Raw genomic sequence first — 16,745 nt, 5'->3', positions numbered from 1 at the left:
CCAGCTGCTGTCTGTGTCGGTGCTGGGTATGGGCATCCCACGGCCTGGGAACCCTACCTCTGGGACACCGGTAGCCAGGACCCCTCAGACTCTGGGAGCCCATCCCCGTGCCTGGGGTTTCTCCAGGAAGCCAACCCAAGGAAGGCCAGAGTGAGCACACCCACCCCCGCTCAGGCCAGCAGAGCCTCTCCCCAGCCCCTGCCCCTGCCCCGGCCCTCTCCAGCCCCAGGCCCTCTCCTCTCCTCTCTCAGTAGGTGGCTTCTCTGCCCCCACAGCTGCTCTCTTCCTCTTCCTGGGGCACCCTAAGTTTGAGGGCATCCTTGTTTGATCTTGCCCTGTTGGTGTGGAGAGAGGTAGGTGTCTGTTTGCCGTGGCCTTTGGGTGTGTCATGGAAGGGCTGAGAACTTACTGAGGCTTCCCCTTGTCACTGTCACCTCTCCTCTCCTGGGGGGTGGGGTCACCTCCCACCATGCAGGTCTGTGTCTGGCTGCTCCTGCCCCGGAAGAGCAGCTTGACTAAGCCCGGCCTTGAGGCCCCCAAAGCCCCCAGACGGCCTACTCCGGCACCTCTCCCTGGCTCTGGTGACTCTGGTGGCTTTGGGACAAGCCCTTCCTCCCGGTGTTCCTGTCCCTGCTGCTCACACCTGTAACCCTGCTGCCTCCCTTCACCTCCATCCATTATTTGGGACCCCTGCCGAGGCAAGCTGGCTCCACCCCTAAGTAACTGTGGGATCAGCACACTTCTCACCCTGGACTTCCGCCTTCTCTCAAATCCTAACCTGCTGCGGTCTAATTCCCTGTGGCTACCAGCTGTCCATGGAGAATGCCACCCGGCTTAACGCCCCCTTCTCACTGCACTTAGGAAGACGGCAACATCCTAATCAGATGGGCCTGCTGGCCTTCCAGAATCATCCCCACACACAAGCTCAGAGCGCTTTCAGGTGACAGGACCCCAGCCCCTTCCATCCTCAGGACCTTTGCACATGCTTCTACCTCTGGGAGGAGTGTCCCTGTTGCCCCTCTTCACCTGCTTGAGCCTCCTTCCTCAGGTCCTCTCCTACATGCTCTTTATTCCTTGACTTCCCCTCCCACCCCACCCTCGTGGCCCCCTTCTGCGGAGCACCTTGTCCTGAGCTAGCAAGACACACAGTACTTCCCTCTTGAAGCACGCAGGTCACCTGCAAGCATTTCATTGGTTTCTGTCATTGTTTGCGTCAATCCTCACCACCAGTCATGGTGGCCTTGATGGACGCTGCTCTGCTCACCACCGCAGCTGCTGGCCCTAGTGCGGGGCTGGCCCTGGTGGACACTCAGGGACCACTCACTGACCAACGACAGGAGGTGTTTGCTGAGTGGCAGCTTGGCAGAGAAAGCTCCCATCAGTGAGAAAACGAAAGCAAACAGGCTTGGGTCTAGAGAGGGTTTGTCAAGGGTTTGTCTCTCAGGAGGGCCGCCTTCCACAGAAGGGGCCGCTTTTGCAGTCCTGTGTTTTGACCTGCTGAGGTTTCCCACTGAGGATGGGAAGTGTTCACATAAAGAGAGTTTCCATGCCAAAAGTACACACTCCCCCCAGAAGGGCCATGTACCCACAAAACAAACCTGCCAGCTCTGGGCATGTCAGACTGGCCGTTCCCTACAGTGAAGCTGAGGTGAGGGTTTGGAGCACCCACCCTGAAGCTCCACAGACTGGGTTCAAGTCCAGCTCTTCTGGACTTCCCTGGTGGCGCAGTGGTTAAGAATCCGCCTGCCAATGCAGGGGACACGGGTTCGAGCCCTGGTCCAGGAAGATCCCACATGCCGCGGAGCAGCTAAGCCCGTGCGCCACAACTACTGAGCCTGCGCTCTAGAGCCCGTGCACCACAACTACTGAGCCCACGCGCCTAGAGCCTGTGCTCCACAACAAGAGAAGCCACTGCAATGAGAAGCCCATGTACCGCAACGAAGAGTAGCCCCCGCTCGCCGCAACTAGAGAAAAGTCCGTGCGCAGCAACAAAGACCCAATGCAGGGCTTCCCTGGTGGCGCAGTGGTTGAGAATCTGCCTGCCAATGCAGGGCACACGGGTTCGAGCCCTGGTCTGGGAAGATCCCACATGCCGCGGAGCAACTAGGCCCGTGTGCCACAATTACTGAGCCTGTGCGTCTGCAGCCTGTGCTCCGCAACAGGAGAGGCCGCGATAGTGAGAGGCCCGCGCACCGCGATGAAGAGTGGCCCCCACTTGCCACAACTGGAGAAAGCCCTCGCACAGAAACGAAGACCCAACACAGCCATAAATAAATAAAATTAAACTTTAAAAAAAACAAAAAAACAAAGACCCAATGCAGCCAAAAACTAATTAATTAATTAATTTTAAAAAATCAATTGACTGTATATGTGGGGTCTATTTCTAAAAAAAAAAAAAAAAAAAGTCCAGCTCTTCCTGTTAGAATCGGGGAACCCAGATGTGGGCCCTCCTCTCAGCTTCCTATCAACAGAACAAGTCTGCTAGAATATTCTCCTAAAGTTGTTTCGAGGACTACATGAGGCCCCAGGGAAGATGTCTAGCATGCCGGGGTGAGCCTTATCCAGATGCAGGGACATGAAAATTCCATGTGTGGCTCAGTCGGTAGCTCCCTCAGCGTGTCTGGTCCCTCCAGAACCCCAGGAGCAGGAAAGGCCGTCTCCATTTAGCAGATGAGGGAACAGAACCCTAAAGGTGGCCTTTTTACCTTTTTTTTTTAATGTAAAGTTATACTGGTCTCCCCTCAAAAAATGCGTGGACTTAATACTTTCAATTATCCTTGCGTACACTCCTGCCACTTTTTATCGAGGTATAATTCACACAACACAAAGTTCACCACTTTTTTTTTAAGAAGAAAGTAACATTTTTTTTTTAAACACTATTTAGTTGGTAGCACTGTGTCTTAGTTGTGGCAGGTGGGCTCCTTAGTTGTGGCACATGAGATCTAGTTCCCCGACCAAGGATCGAACCCAGGCCTCCTGCATTGGGAGCGCAGAGTCTTAACCACCGCGTCACCAGGGAAGTCCCCAAAATTCACCATTTTAACATGGGCAATTCGGTACTTTTTAGTATATTAACAAGGTTGTGCGACCAGCCAGCACCATCATCTAATGTTAGAACTTTTCATCGCCCCAGAGAGAAGCTGGCACCCACTAGCAGTCACGCCCATTCCCCTCTCCCCAGCCTCTGGCAACCACTCACCTACTTTCTGTGTCTATGGATTTGCCTATTCCGACAGTTCACATAAAGCAGCGGTCCCCAACCTTTTTGGCACCAGGGACTGGTTTCATGGAAGACAATTTCTCCATGGACAGGGGTGGGGGGAATGGTTCAGGCGGTAATGCAAACGATGGGGAGCGATGGGGAGCATCGGATGAAGCTTCACTCGCCTGCCCGCGGCTCACCTCCTGCTGTGCAGCCCGGTTCCTAACAGACCGTGGACCACCGGCGGTCCGCAGCCTGGGGACCCCTGGCATAAATGGAATCATACAATGTGTGATCTCATTCGTCTGGCTTCTTTCACTTAGCATAATGTCTTCAGAGTTCAACCATATTGTAGCACATGTCAGTACTTCATTCTTTTACGGACAAATAATATTCTATTGTTTGCATATACCACATTTTGTTTATCCATTAATCAGTTGATGGACATTTGGTGGACTATTATGAATAATGGTGCTGTGAACATTTGTGCACAAGTTTTTGCGTGGATGTAAGTTTTCGATTCTCTTCGTATATACCTAGGAGTGGAATTGCTGGGTCAAATGGTAACTCTAACTTTCTTAAGGAACCACCAGATGGTTCCAAAGTGGCTGCACCAGTTTACATTCCCACCACCAGTGTATAAGGGTTCCAATTTCTCCTCATCCTTGCCAACCTTTTGTTATTTTCTGTTTTTTGTTTATTTCTTTTTTTTTAAATAGCCATCAAAAAGAGTGTGAAGTGGTATCTCATTGAGGTTTTGATTTGCATTTCCCTGATGACTGATGATATCGGGCAACTTTTCATGTGCTCATTGGCCATTCATGTCTCTTCTTTGGAGAAATGTTTATTCAAGTATTTTGCCTTTTTTTTTTTTTTTGGACGTACCGTGCGGCATGTGGGATCTTAGTTCCCCGACCAGGGATTGAACCCACGCCACCTGCAATGGAAGCATGAAATCTTAACCAGTGAACTGCCAGGGAAGTCCCTTTTTCCCCTTATTTTTTTTTTTTTTAAATTGTACCTAATATGATTGTTGATTAATTTTTTTATTTTTGTTTTATTTTAAAATTTTATTTCTTTATTTTTGGCTGCGTTGGGTCTTCGTTGCTGCGTGCGGGCTTTCTCTAGTTGCGGCCAGGGGCTACTCTTCGTTGTTGTGTGCAGGCTTCTCATTGCAGTGGCTTCTCTTGTTGTGGAGCACAGGCTCTAGGCATGCGGGCTTCAGTAGTTGTGGCACATGGGCTCAGTAGTTGTGACGCATGGGCTTAGTTGCTGTGCGGAATGTGGGATCTTCCCAGACCAGGGCTCGAACCCGTGTCCCCTGCACTGGCAGGCGGATTCTTAACCACTGTGACACCAGGGAAGTCCCTAATTACAGTTTTGAAAAATATATGGGTGTGTATTAGAGGGGGCAGGACAGGAGAGATCTTACTGCTAACGGTGCTATCTTTTGTATGATGTCATTGTGTGTCCTTATCTCCTTTTAGTCAACTCTATCTTCTGAAGTTTATGCTCTGAACATATTTTATGTTGCAGTAAGAAAAAAAGTATTTTGAGCCCAAATCACACCCTTGACAAGGAACTACGCCAGTGAGCCTATGGATGTGGGCCTGGCATGCGGCCTTCCCTAGCATATTTCTCTCCGTCCCTGAGCAGAGCAGGGTGAGCAGCAGGGATCAGCGGACAGTGATGGGATTCCAAGGGCCAGGTCTAGGGACTGAGCCTGCCCTTTCTTCTGGGGATTGATTGTAGCTGCCCGGGTCTCGCTCAGCTTCGCACAGTGGTCGTGGCTCTAAGGACCACGTGACACCCACAGACCAAGGCTGGGCAGTCCCCTGCCTCCTCACCTTTCCCGAGTCCCCGCGCCTCGCAGGGCTCCTGCAGGTATCGGGCTGCAGAAGGCGTGGACGCCGAGAAGGGAGAGGGCAAGACCGTGTGCGCATTCACAAGAGAGGCCCCTCGGAGAGCCGCCCTGCACTCTGGGCCTGACAGAGCCCTCCCCACTCAGTGAGAAAACGAATCAATGGGCCATGAGTGGGCAGTTCAGCGGGCTCTCTACTCTGACCGTGGCATCCTGCCTCTCTGGTAACAGCACGCCCATCCTCACGGGAATGGCGGTGGTAGTACTTTTAAAAACACCGTCACTTAGCAAAGTACCAAACTGGTAGTCAAATCTGGGGCGGGGCGGGGCGGGGCGGGGGCTTTTGCTCCCCTGTGAAATCCCAAAGCCTGGGAACCAAGGGTCTAGAACGGCACTATCCAACCTAAAGAAATGGGATTCACCCCACATATGGAATTTTAAGCTTTCTAACAGCCAAAATACATTTTAATCATATTTTATTTAACGCAATTTATTGAAAATATTATTTCAACAGGGATCCAATATAAAATTATCAACATCACATTTTACTTTTGGGGGTACTGTCTTTGACACCCAGGGTGTGTTTGCCACTGGCTGCGCACCTCACTTTGGACTCGCCCCGCTGCAAGTGCTCAGAGCCCTGTGGCTGGTGGCGCACAGCACAGCCCGAGAGTTCTGGAGGCCCGCAGGCACTCGCAAGCCATTCAAGAGCAACCAGTGAATGGACCAGGGAACCCAGAGCCAGGTTGCCAGGCCGCAGATCCTGTCCTGGAAGGAGCGAGATGCAGCCGAAGGCCACCAGGGGGCGCGGGCGCTCTGCCGGCTGCCCGGTTTCTCGCCTTTCTGCTCAACCCTCACTGGATTCTACGGTGCAGCTCTGGCCCGGGCTGGGGAGCTCTTACGCAAATACCCTGGTGGCATCTCCACCCGAAGAAAAACTCCCAGACATCTGGAGGTGGTCTGCCCCCTCTGAACTCCCCTTCTTAAAGTTGAGGACCCTTCCAGAAGGCCACACTCAGCAGGTAGTGGGCAGGTATTCATAACCTAACAGAGGGCCATGCTCAGTGGGAGGCCAAATGGGATGAATGAATGATTCTCATCAAAGGCACTGATGGAATAAATGAATGATTTCCACATCTGCCGTTACGCCCAATCTCAGTATTTGAGCACAAGTGCAGAAATGGCCCGAAGGCAGACTCAGACACTAGTTCTGACATTTCTAAAGCACTCTGACACACACCTCATTTGATCTTCACAACAAACCTTAAAGTGAATGCCCTCATTTCTCAACTGAGGGAAATGGGGATCTGTCTGCCTGCGGACCCTGGGGAGACAGGAAGGGAGATGAGCCACCCCGCTGAGACCACCGGCCTGCCTCAATCCACTTTCCACCAGGTGCTCTCAGTGGATCTGAACGCACGGTTTAACACAGTAAAAGTAAGTATTTGGTGTATACTTTCTGTCCCAGCATGGAGCGCCTAAGACCCTTGGAATTGCCTGAGTGGTGGGAGTGTCTATTGTTATTCACTTCGCCTCAGGATGGGCGGCTGGTCGCCAGAAAGACCTCGAACTATCGGCTCCCACCCGGGGGCACGGGGGCTGGAGCTGGAGTTCAGTCTGTGGCAGTGACTTCATCACTGAGGCCCACATAATGAAATGTCCATAGTGCTCTTGGACAGTGAGGTGCAGGCTTCCGGGCTGGTGAACACTCCCACGTGCTGGGAGGGTGGTGCACTCCACCACCCCACCCAGAGGCTCCAAACCTCCCTTATGTTCTTCTTCATACGGCTGTTCATTTATTTCCTTTACAACTGCAAGTACAGTGCTTTCCTAGTTCTGTGAGTCATTCCAGCAATGTGTGGAACATGAAAGGAAGGGTTGTAGGAGCCCCTGAATTTGTAGTCAGCTGGGCGGAAGTGTGGGCAGCCTGCAGCAACTGCTTTCGGGGTGTGGGTAGCCTTGTGGGACTGAGCCCTCCACCTGTGGGGTCTGTGCTCACTCGGGAGGTTAATGTGAGAAATGAATTGAATCCTTTGACACCCACCTGGTGTCGGAGAATTGGTTGATGTCAGAAAAAAACAAACACAGGGCCTGGTGAAAACAGCTGCTTGGCTGTAGTTCAGCCTCTGAGAGGTGCCGAGGCCCTGGGATCACTAAGGGAATCCTAGCACTGCTGAACAAGAGCCCTGCAGGGACTGGAGATGCGTCTCGTCTGGCAGGCCCCGCAGAGGTGTTCGTGGTTGGCAGGGGGTTACTCTCTGGTGGGGTGGGACTTTCAGCTGGTCACCAGGTCCTATTTAGACCACATCAGGAGGGTCATTGTGCCACAAAGCAACTCTCTCATGACTCAGAGCTCAAGATTATGAGAAGTCTTCCTTCCTACTGAGCTGAAATCAGCCTTTCTTGGGCTAATGCACACCTCACCCAACACAGAAGCCCCTTTCTGTTTGTCCTTCCATGTCTGGGACTACCTTGGCCGGTCATCCTCTCCACCCTCCCACCCCTACCCAGCTCCAAATTTGGGCCAAAACTCCTAACCTAGTTCCTTCAAAGTTCTAGGCCCTTCTCCAGCCTCATCAAGCTCCTTCAAGGGTTTACCTATCACTAAACCATTGAAAATGTGGCCTTGGGGCTCTGTCCAACCAACACATACACGTGGTCTCACCAGCACAGCTCATGGGCTCTTATCTCTCTTTCTTTTTCCTCTTTTTATAAAATATTTTTTAACTATGGTAAAATACAAATAACATAAAATTTACCATTTTGACCATTTTTAAGTACACAGTTCAGTGGTGTTAAATACACTCACGTTGTTGTGCAGCCATCACCACCATTCATCTCTAGAACTTTTTCATCTTACCAAACTGAAACTCTACCCATTAAACACTAATTCCCCATCCCTCCTCCCCCAGCCCCTGGCACCCACCATCCTACTTTTCATCTCTATGAGTTTGACTTCTCTAGGGACCCCATGTAAGTGGAAACACTCAGTATTTGTCCTTACTTATACTCGTAACTGGCTTATTTCACTCAGCATAATATCTTCACATTTCATCCACGTTGTAGAATACAGCAAAATTTCCTTTCTTTTTTAAGGCTGAATAATATCCCATTGTGTGTATATACCACATTTTGTTTATCCATTCATCTGTCGATGGACACTTGGGTTGGTTCTACCTCTTGGCTATTGTGAATGATGATGCTATGAGCATAGGTGTGCAAATCTCTCTGCATGACCTTGCGTTCAATTCTTTTGGGGATATACCTAGAAGTGGAACTGTTGGGTCATATGGTAACTCTATGGTTTAGTTGTCTGAGGAACTACCAGATTGTTTTCCACAAGGGCTGCACCATTTTACATTCCCACCATCAAAGAACAGGGTTCCAATTTCTCCACATCCTGCCAACACTTATTTTCCTTCTTTTTTTTTTTTGTAATAACCATCCTAATGAGTGTGGAGTGGTATCTCTTTGTGGCTTTGTTTTGCATTTCCCTAATGATTAGTGATTTTGAGCATCTTTTCATGTGCTTATTGGCCATTTATATATATTTTTTCTTTGGCGAAACAACTATTCTTCAAGTCCTTTGAGCATTTTTATTATTTATTTATTTATTTATTATTTTTGGCCGCACCGTGCAGTTTGCGGGATCTTAGTTCCCCCACCAGGGATTGAACCCGGGCCACGGCAGTGAAAGCGCTGAGTCCTAACCACTGGACCGCCAGGGAACTCTTTGCATATTTTTAAATTGGGTTGGCTTCAGGTTTTTGTTGTTGAATGTTAGTTCTTTATATTTTCTGGATATTCATCGCTTATTGATACATGATTTGCAAATATTTTCTCCCATTCTGTGAGTTGTCTTTTCACTCTCTTGATTGTATCCTTTGGTGCACAGAAGTTTTTAACTTTAACGAAGGCCAACCGATTTATTTTTTCTTTTGTGTGCAGGCTCTTATCTGTCTGAGTTTGCTCTGCTCACTCTGCCCCCAGGGATGGAGCCAAGGCCCAGCTCACTTCTTTAGCAGAACATCGCCGGACTGAGCACGGGCCACTCCGAACGCCCCTCCGATGAGCTGCTGTCAAGCTAGCTTCTCCAGTCTTGCCCTCTGCAAAGGGTCCTTCTATTATTAGTATTTGCAGAGTAGATATATTGGGAACAAACTATGGAAATTTTAAATAACAAGCAAAGTCACCCACCATGCCTGAATTCAATGAAATAAAATCGTCCGTGTTCTGTGCTGCCTTCAAGTCTTATCAGTATTCATAGATGAACTCTGGCAACCATTGTGAGGGTGCAGACGAACCACACACAGAGGTCTTTTCCAATCCTGATTTTATTTTCTCCCATTAGCCGTTCCTGCTGGTTTAGTTCACCTGCACATTTTATAGTAGTGTTTCATTTAAGTCCTGGCTGCAGCAGGCGGCCTACAGCTCAGATGGTGGGTCCCAGGCCAGTGACTGTTGTCTTCCTAACCCAAAAAGGTGGCCCTGGCAACTTGTCCTTTTCTCCCTCTCAACAACCCTCTTCTTCATGAAGAATTGTGCACTCTGAAGGCTACCTGGCTACTAACTTCTCGCATTCAGTCATTCCGTCAGCAAACATTTATTAAGAAACTGCTCTGTGTCAAACATCGTGCTTTGGTGCAAGAATGTCAAGATGAAGAGCAGACGCCTGCTGCAGGTCAGCAGTACATGGAGGACAGACACCGGTCGGACTGTAGGGGACAAACCCAATTACGGCGGCTCCAGGACAGAGGTGGGCTGGAGACCAAGGGGCAGGCCATGCTGAGTGAGGACACGGAGAAGTGGGGCTCTCGTGAGTAGGGAGCTCTGGAGGATCAGTCCCAGAGGGGCTCTCGTTGGGGCATCTCTGGTCCAAGATTCCTCCCCAACACGGCCAAGGCTGGGGGAGGTGCGCTGAAGGGAAGGCCAACCCTCCCTCCCACTGGAGCGTCCTGAAGTTGCTGCTGTGAGCCCCACGCGGTCATGCTCAAGGCTGCCCGCGGCCTGGCTCCAAGACTCCTGCAGGTGCAGCCCTGGCTTTTCGGAGGAACCTGGTTGAAAATCTCTTTGGTGAGGCTCGTTTCTCATCCCTGAAACCCCAGGGGCGGGTCTCACCCTTGATGAGAATTCCCAGGTGGGAGAAGGAGCAGTGACCCTGCGTGGGAGCTTGGGAGGCTGCTGGCTGGTCAAATCACAGGTGAGTTAGGACAGGTGTAGGCCGGGGAGGCCCCTACCCACCACCGCACCCGTGAAAGCCAATGGCAGAAGCTTCAGGCTAGTGGGAGGCTGCTGTGTGGCCTCTGCAGCCAGGGGAGTCCCTGCCCCAGGGGGCATGGGCTCAGAACTGCACTGAGCTCCCAGACTTACCGCTGCTGCTAAGCTGAACCCTGCCCCCCAAACCCCCATGTTGATGCCCTAACCCCCAGGACCTCAGAACACAACAGTATTTGGAGATAGGGTCTCCAAAGTGGTGATTAAGGTAAAATGAGGTCATGTGGGTGGACCCTAATTCAATAAGACCTGTGTCCTTATAAGAAGAGGAGATGGGGCTTCCCTGGTGGCGCAGTGGTTAAGAATCCGCCTGCCAATGCAGGGGACACGGGTTCGAGCCCTGGTCCGGGAAGACCCCACATGCCGTGGAGCAACTAAGCCCATGAGCCGCAACTACTGAGCCTGTGCTCTGGAGCCCGTGCGCCACAACTACTGAAGCCCACGTGCCACAACTACTGAAGCCCATGCACCTAGAGCCCGTGCTCTGCAACGAGAAGCCACTGCAATGAGAAGCCCGCACACCGCAACGAAGAGTAGCCCCCGCTCGCCACAACTAGAGGAAGCCCGCGTGCAGCAAGGAAGACCCAACGCAGCCAAAAATAAATAAATTTAACAAAAAAAAAAAAGAAGAGGAGATGAGGACACAGATACGCACAGAGGGATGACCATGGGAGGACACAGGGAGAGGACCTCCATCTACACGCCAAGGAGAGAGGCCTCAGGAGAAACCAGCCCTGCCGACACTTTGATCTTGGACTTCCAGCCTTAAGAATTCTGAGGGAATTAAAGGTCTGTTGTTTAAACCCCCCGCCCCCAGTCTGTGGCATTCGTGACGGCGGCCGGAGCTGCCTAGTACACGGCCGCCCTCTGTTCCCTGCAGCCTCCGCCTTCCCCGGCGTGCGTGTGTGGACGCGTCTCTTCTTTGCCTCCTTCCAGCTTGTGATGCAGGCTGTACCTCAGCCCACTTGCACCGGGGTCGGCGTTCTGCAGACGCACACCCAGCGTCCCACACTCCATTCAAACTGCCTGGCCCGCCCGTGGGAGGCGGCCCCTTCCTTCTGACTTGTGTCCAGTCCCAGCCACTATCCCAGTTTCCCAGAGGCCACTGAAGTTCCTGGGAGCCCTGGCTGGTCCTCAACCACCAGACGTGGGTAACCCAGCCTGGCACATGGACCCCCAAGGTGCGGAGGCCCCCACGGAGGGAGAAGGCAATTCAAGCTCTATCCAGGAGATTAAGAGGAGTGGGCTGGGGGCACTGGAGGGCACACCCTGGCCACAGAGTGTGGGACACGGGGCACTGGTGAGCCAATGTCACAGACTCTTGGTCCTGCGTGTACTTCAATCTTCTTAAGTTTTCCCATTTGAAGTTATTAGTTTCCAGTCTCTTAAAATCCATATTTAGAGGAAAACAATAAAACAAATTGTGGGGAAGCAGTTGCAGAAATCTACACTGTGAGCCACCAATGTGGAGGAAACCGATTTGGAAACGCAGACGTCCGAGTGCCACCTCTGACCCAGTGGGCCAGCCCTGCAGATTTCCCAAGTAAAAATAACTATTCACAGGAGCATTGCTTATAACAAACACGAAACTGGAAGCAACCTAGAGCCCCAATCACAGGACACTTAATTCTACCGGCTCATTTAAATTGGTGATCACTAAGATAACAGTAAAAATATGGCGACACGTTCAAGCCATGTAAAAGTAATGTAAAGTGCGGGGAGGGGGAGGAGAAACTATTTCATTTTCAATATACTATATATAACTACACACAGTAATTACAACATAAAAATAGATACGCATGTTGATAGAAACTAGAAGGGAACCAGAAAAAATGAAAACGGAGGGAATTGGTAGGATTACGTATGACATTTTTTCATTTTAAACTTCCTTCAATATTTTAGGAAAGTTTTAATAAATGATACTTTATAAGTATTTCTATCTCCTGAACTAAAGCTTGTGTTAAACAAAGAAGCAACTCAATCCGAGGACAAGAAAGGGGATGTCTCATTGCTTAACCCACTAGGCAGGCAGGAAAACACGAATTGTTTGGAAAGAGAGAGAGTTATAACCCCCTCCCTGGACCTGAAGTTTACCCTTTTGTACTCTGAAAACAGGAGGATCCAGACTTTGGAAATAGAAGCATAGTCAAGGCTCTGACCCACGGCTCTGACTCTCAGTGTCGGGTTCCACTGCAGGGTAATTTCAGCTAGAGCCGGTGGCTTGGAGGCAGATGGTGTGGCTGAGACTCCAACAGTGGGGACAGCCGGGGCCGGGGCTGGTCTCAGCCACACGGAGTCCAGGATGCAGGCAAGATGGCCAGCTAGAGCTGCCCGTATGGACAGCGAGTGAGAGAACCCAAAGGAGACAGAAGGTCGAGGGCTGTGGTGAGGACATGACCCGTTGGAAAGCAGTGAGAGCTCAGAGTCCCTCAACACTCAAGGGCAAGGCGTGAGGGACCGCTGGGACCCCAAAGGGGTGGCAGTGGGCGGTGAGCAGGGCAGGAGCACAAATAATTGTGTTAAAAACATACACAGAACTCCTAGCCCAATAGAAACGTGGACAAAAGCCACGAATAGGCATTTCACCAATGAGGAAACGCCTACAGCCAAGAAGCACACACAGAGATGCCCGGCCTCCTTGTTAATCAGGGAAACATAAACCAAGGCGGTAAAAAAGAAGAGTTTTTCATCCATTTCATGACAAAAGTTAAGAATCTGACAATGCCAAGGTCTGGAGAGGCTGTGAACCAGAGGCCTCTTAAGCACGGCCGAGGAGAGTGAAACCAGTGTAACGACTTGGGAAAACCATCTGGCTTTTCCTTATGAACTTGGACATTCACGTGCCTGACAGCTCAGGAAATCGCCCCTGGGTATATACCCAAGACAAAGCCCTGCACATCTACCCCAGGAAACAAGTGCCAGAGAGTCCCCTAGGCTGTTTGTGACAGCAGCCATGACCCTGATGCCCACCAGCAGAAGACGGAACAGGGTGAGGGCATTTCCCCACGATAGAATATTATACAGCAGTGAACGTGAATCAACTCCAGCTAAACAAACAAACCCAAAAAAGTGTGTGAATCTTCATAACATAATGTGGAGTGAAAAAGATCAAGTCCAGGAGGCTATTTATGTGATGGCTAATTTTATGTGCCAACTTGGCCAGGGCACAGTACCCAGATATTTGGTCAAATACCAGTCTAAATGCTGTGATGGTATTATTTAGGTGAGATTAACGTTTAAATCAGTCAACTTTGAATAAGGCAGATTACCATCCATAATCTGGGTGGGCCTCATCCAATCAGTTGAAGGCCTTAAGAAAAAAGACTGGATTCCCTTGAGTAAGGGGGAATTCTGCCTCCAGATGACCTCTGGACTCCAGCTCTTCCCTGGCTCTCCAGCCCGCTGCCTGCCCTACAGATTTCAGACTTGCTGGCCTCAGTAGCGTAAGCCAATTCCTTAAAATCTCTCTCTCTCTCTCTTCCTCTCTCTCTCCATGTATATCTTTAATTGACTCTTGAACAACATGGATCCACTTATACACAGATTTTTTTCAATAGTAAATACTACAGTACTACACTGTCTGTGATTTGTTGAACCCACGGATACAGAGGGCGGACTAAATTATACTTGGATTTTCAACTATGGGGAGGCTTGGCACCCCTAACCCCCTTGTTTTTAGGTATATATATGTCCTTTTGGTTCTGTTTATCTTGAGAACCCTGACTTATACAACTTACAGTATAATTCCCTTTTTATAAAGTTAAAAAAATAAAAATAAACAATGTATTTTTTATACTTTAGGATTTCAGTCACCTCTGAGAGATGGGGGGATAAACCCTGAGAGGAGTACATAGGGTAGATTTCAATTATTGTCAGTGTTCTAATTCTTGAGTTTTATTACAATATTATTATTGAATAAATTGATGAATGAATGATAAAAGAGAGCTGTGACGCATGGACTAATGATAAAAATACATGGTAACCAAAGATTTTGATCAATCTAATTCTGTGCATAAAATAAAAACTTAATGTCAGGACTTCCCTGGCGGTCCAGTGGTTAAGACTCCGCACTTCCAATGCAGGGGGCGCAGGTTCAATCCCTGGTCAGGGAACTAGATTCCCACATGCCGTGTTGTACGGCTAAAAAAAAAACAGAAACAAAAACTTAATGTCAGACATCAGTATGCATAATATGCATATATGTATATACACATCTAGGTGTAAGTTTGCATTTAAAATTTTGCATAGGAAACGCTCGAAAGGACAGACACTGATAACTTCGGGTAGTGGGTGGCTCTTCATCAGGGAAGAGCCGATGCTGCCATCTCTGAATCAGTTACATTCTCTTACTTTTGCTTTTCTGTATTTTCCAAATTTTCTACAATAAAGACAGTTTTTGAAAGAACACATTTTCTAATAGGAGGGAAAACACAGTAACATCACCAGGATGCCCTGTTGTAACTCAATTGTAATTGCTCACCGTGTGCTATTTTCATGCTTTACCAAGTGGTCAAAGACACGGAGAGTCGAAGATGCATACTTCCTTTCAACTTAATTCCATTAGATATTTACTGAGTATTCACTGTAAAGGAGACACGAAGATAAGACACAGTCCCTGCCCTTAAGGAGTTTGCAGACCAGCAGTAAAATAAGCCTTGGGAAATAACTGACCACAGGGCAGAGCATGTAGGAGCTGTGAGAATACCCCGCGAGCTTTGTGTTTCAGCCTAGCGAGGACTCCCTGCTGCCCAGAAAGGCTTCGAAAACCTTCACGTAGATTCTAAATGGGCACGCGACCAGTCCCAGAGGGCTGCATGCTGAAGTAGGCAGTGAATATGAAAAGGGTACAATGGGACAAGGAGGGCCAACACAATTTATTTTGGATGATTTTTAAAACATTTCGACAACTTGAAGATGTATTTTTAACTTTGGGGGACATAATTTCAGACTTAGAGAAAAGTTGCAAGGCTAGCACAAAGAACTCCTGTACACCCTTCACCCATCCTCCAACTGCTGAAGTTTTCCCACATCTGCTTTGTTGCTCTCTGTACAAGTGTGTCTTTTTCTGAATCCTCTGAGTGTAAACTGTAGCCATGATGCCTGTTTTAATTCTAAATATTTCAGGGTGTATTTCCTAAAAACAAGGATAACCTCTTACACAACCACAAGTACAATGATCAAAATCAGGAAATTAACACCACATTATTTTCTGACCTACAGACCTTATTCAGATCTCACCAATAATGTTCTTTATGGCGAAGAAATCGCATGGTCGTCACATCTCTTCATTCTCCTTTAATCTGAAGCAGTTCTGCAGTCTTCGTCTCTCATGCCATTGGCATTTTTGAAGTTAGTTTGTTGTCTGTGATTCTGTGGATGTTCCTTCAGTGTAGGTTTGTCGGCTGTTTCCTCAACTCTAGATGCAGGTTCTGCATTTTTGGTAGGAATACTACAGAGGTGACATGTGTCCCTCTCTGTGATCATATCAGGAGACACCTGAGGTCGATTTGTCCCATTCCTGGTGATGTTACCCGCGATCACTCGGCTTAGGGTGGTGGCTGCCAGGTTTCTCCACTGCAGAGTCACTGTTTTTCTTTTTGTAATTAACACGTACTTACAGTGAGATTCTTTGAGACCAGGTCAATATTCAGTTTACCCAGCAAATTTTCACCCACTGTTTTTAATATCCATTGATGATTCTTGCCGGAATCAGTTATTACTATGCTACTTGCTATTGATGCTTGTCAGATTCCATCATTTCTTCTATACTTGTCACTTTGCTTTCTACTGAAAAGAAGAGCTTTTCTTGGGAATTCCCTGGTGGCGCCACGGTTAAGACTCCACGCTCCCAGTGCAGGGGGCCCAGGTTTGATCCCTGGTCAGGGAACTAGATCCCACATGCATGCCGCAACTAAGAGTTCGCATGCCACAACCAAGGAGCCCACCAGCCGCAACGAAGACCCAGCGCAATGAAATAAAAAAAGATAAATATTAAAAAAAGAAGAGCTTTTCTTTCCCTCAATTACTCATTTATATCAGCATGTATACATGGAATCTTATTTTATTCAGTGGCTTATAGTCTGTTACTATCATTCTTTGACGCTTAAATTGTCTCAGATTTGGCCAACAGGGGTGTCCTTTTGACATGTCCCCCTTATTTTCTGAGCATTTACTTACTTTCTGACACAAGATATTCCAGGCTCAGCTCGTGCTTTCTGTCCTCCAGCCCTGAAACCAGCCATTTCTCCAAGGAGCTCTGGTGCATTTTAGTAGTGAATGGTATTAAGAAACCAAGGTCTGGGTGCTAGGTGTGCTCATTGCTACTGGGGTGTCATTGCTTCTAGGAAATGTATGTGTATAAATACATACACCCATACCTATATGTCTCTGTGTGTGTGTGTATATTTC

This window comes from Balaenoptera acutorostrata, chromosome 7 (assembly GCF_949987535.1).
Source record: "Balaenoptera acutorostrata chromosome 7, mBalAcu1.1, whole genome shotgun sequence".
Taxonomy (NCBI): Eukaryota; Metazoa; Chordata; class Mammalia; order Artiodactyla; family Balaenopteridae; genus Balaenoptera; species Balaenoptera acutorostrata.
Note: the sequence above shows the minus strand (reverse complement) of the source record.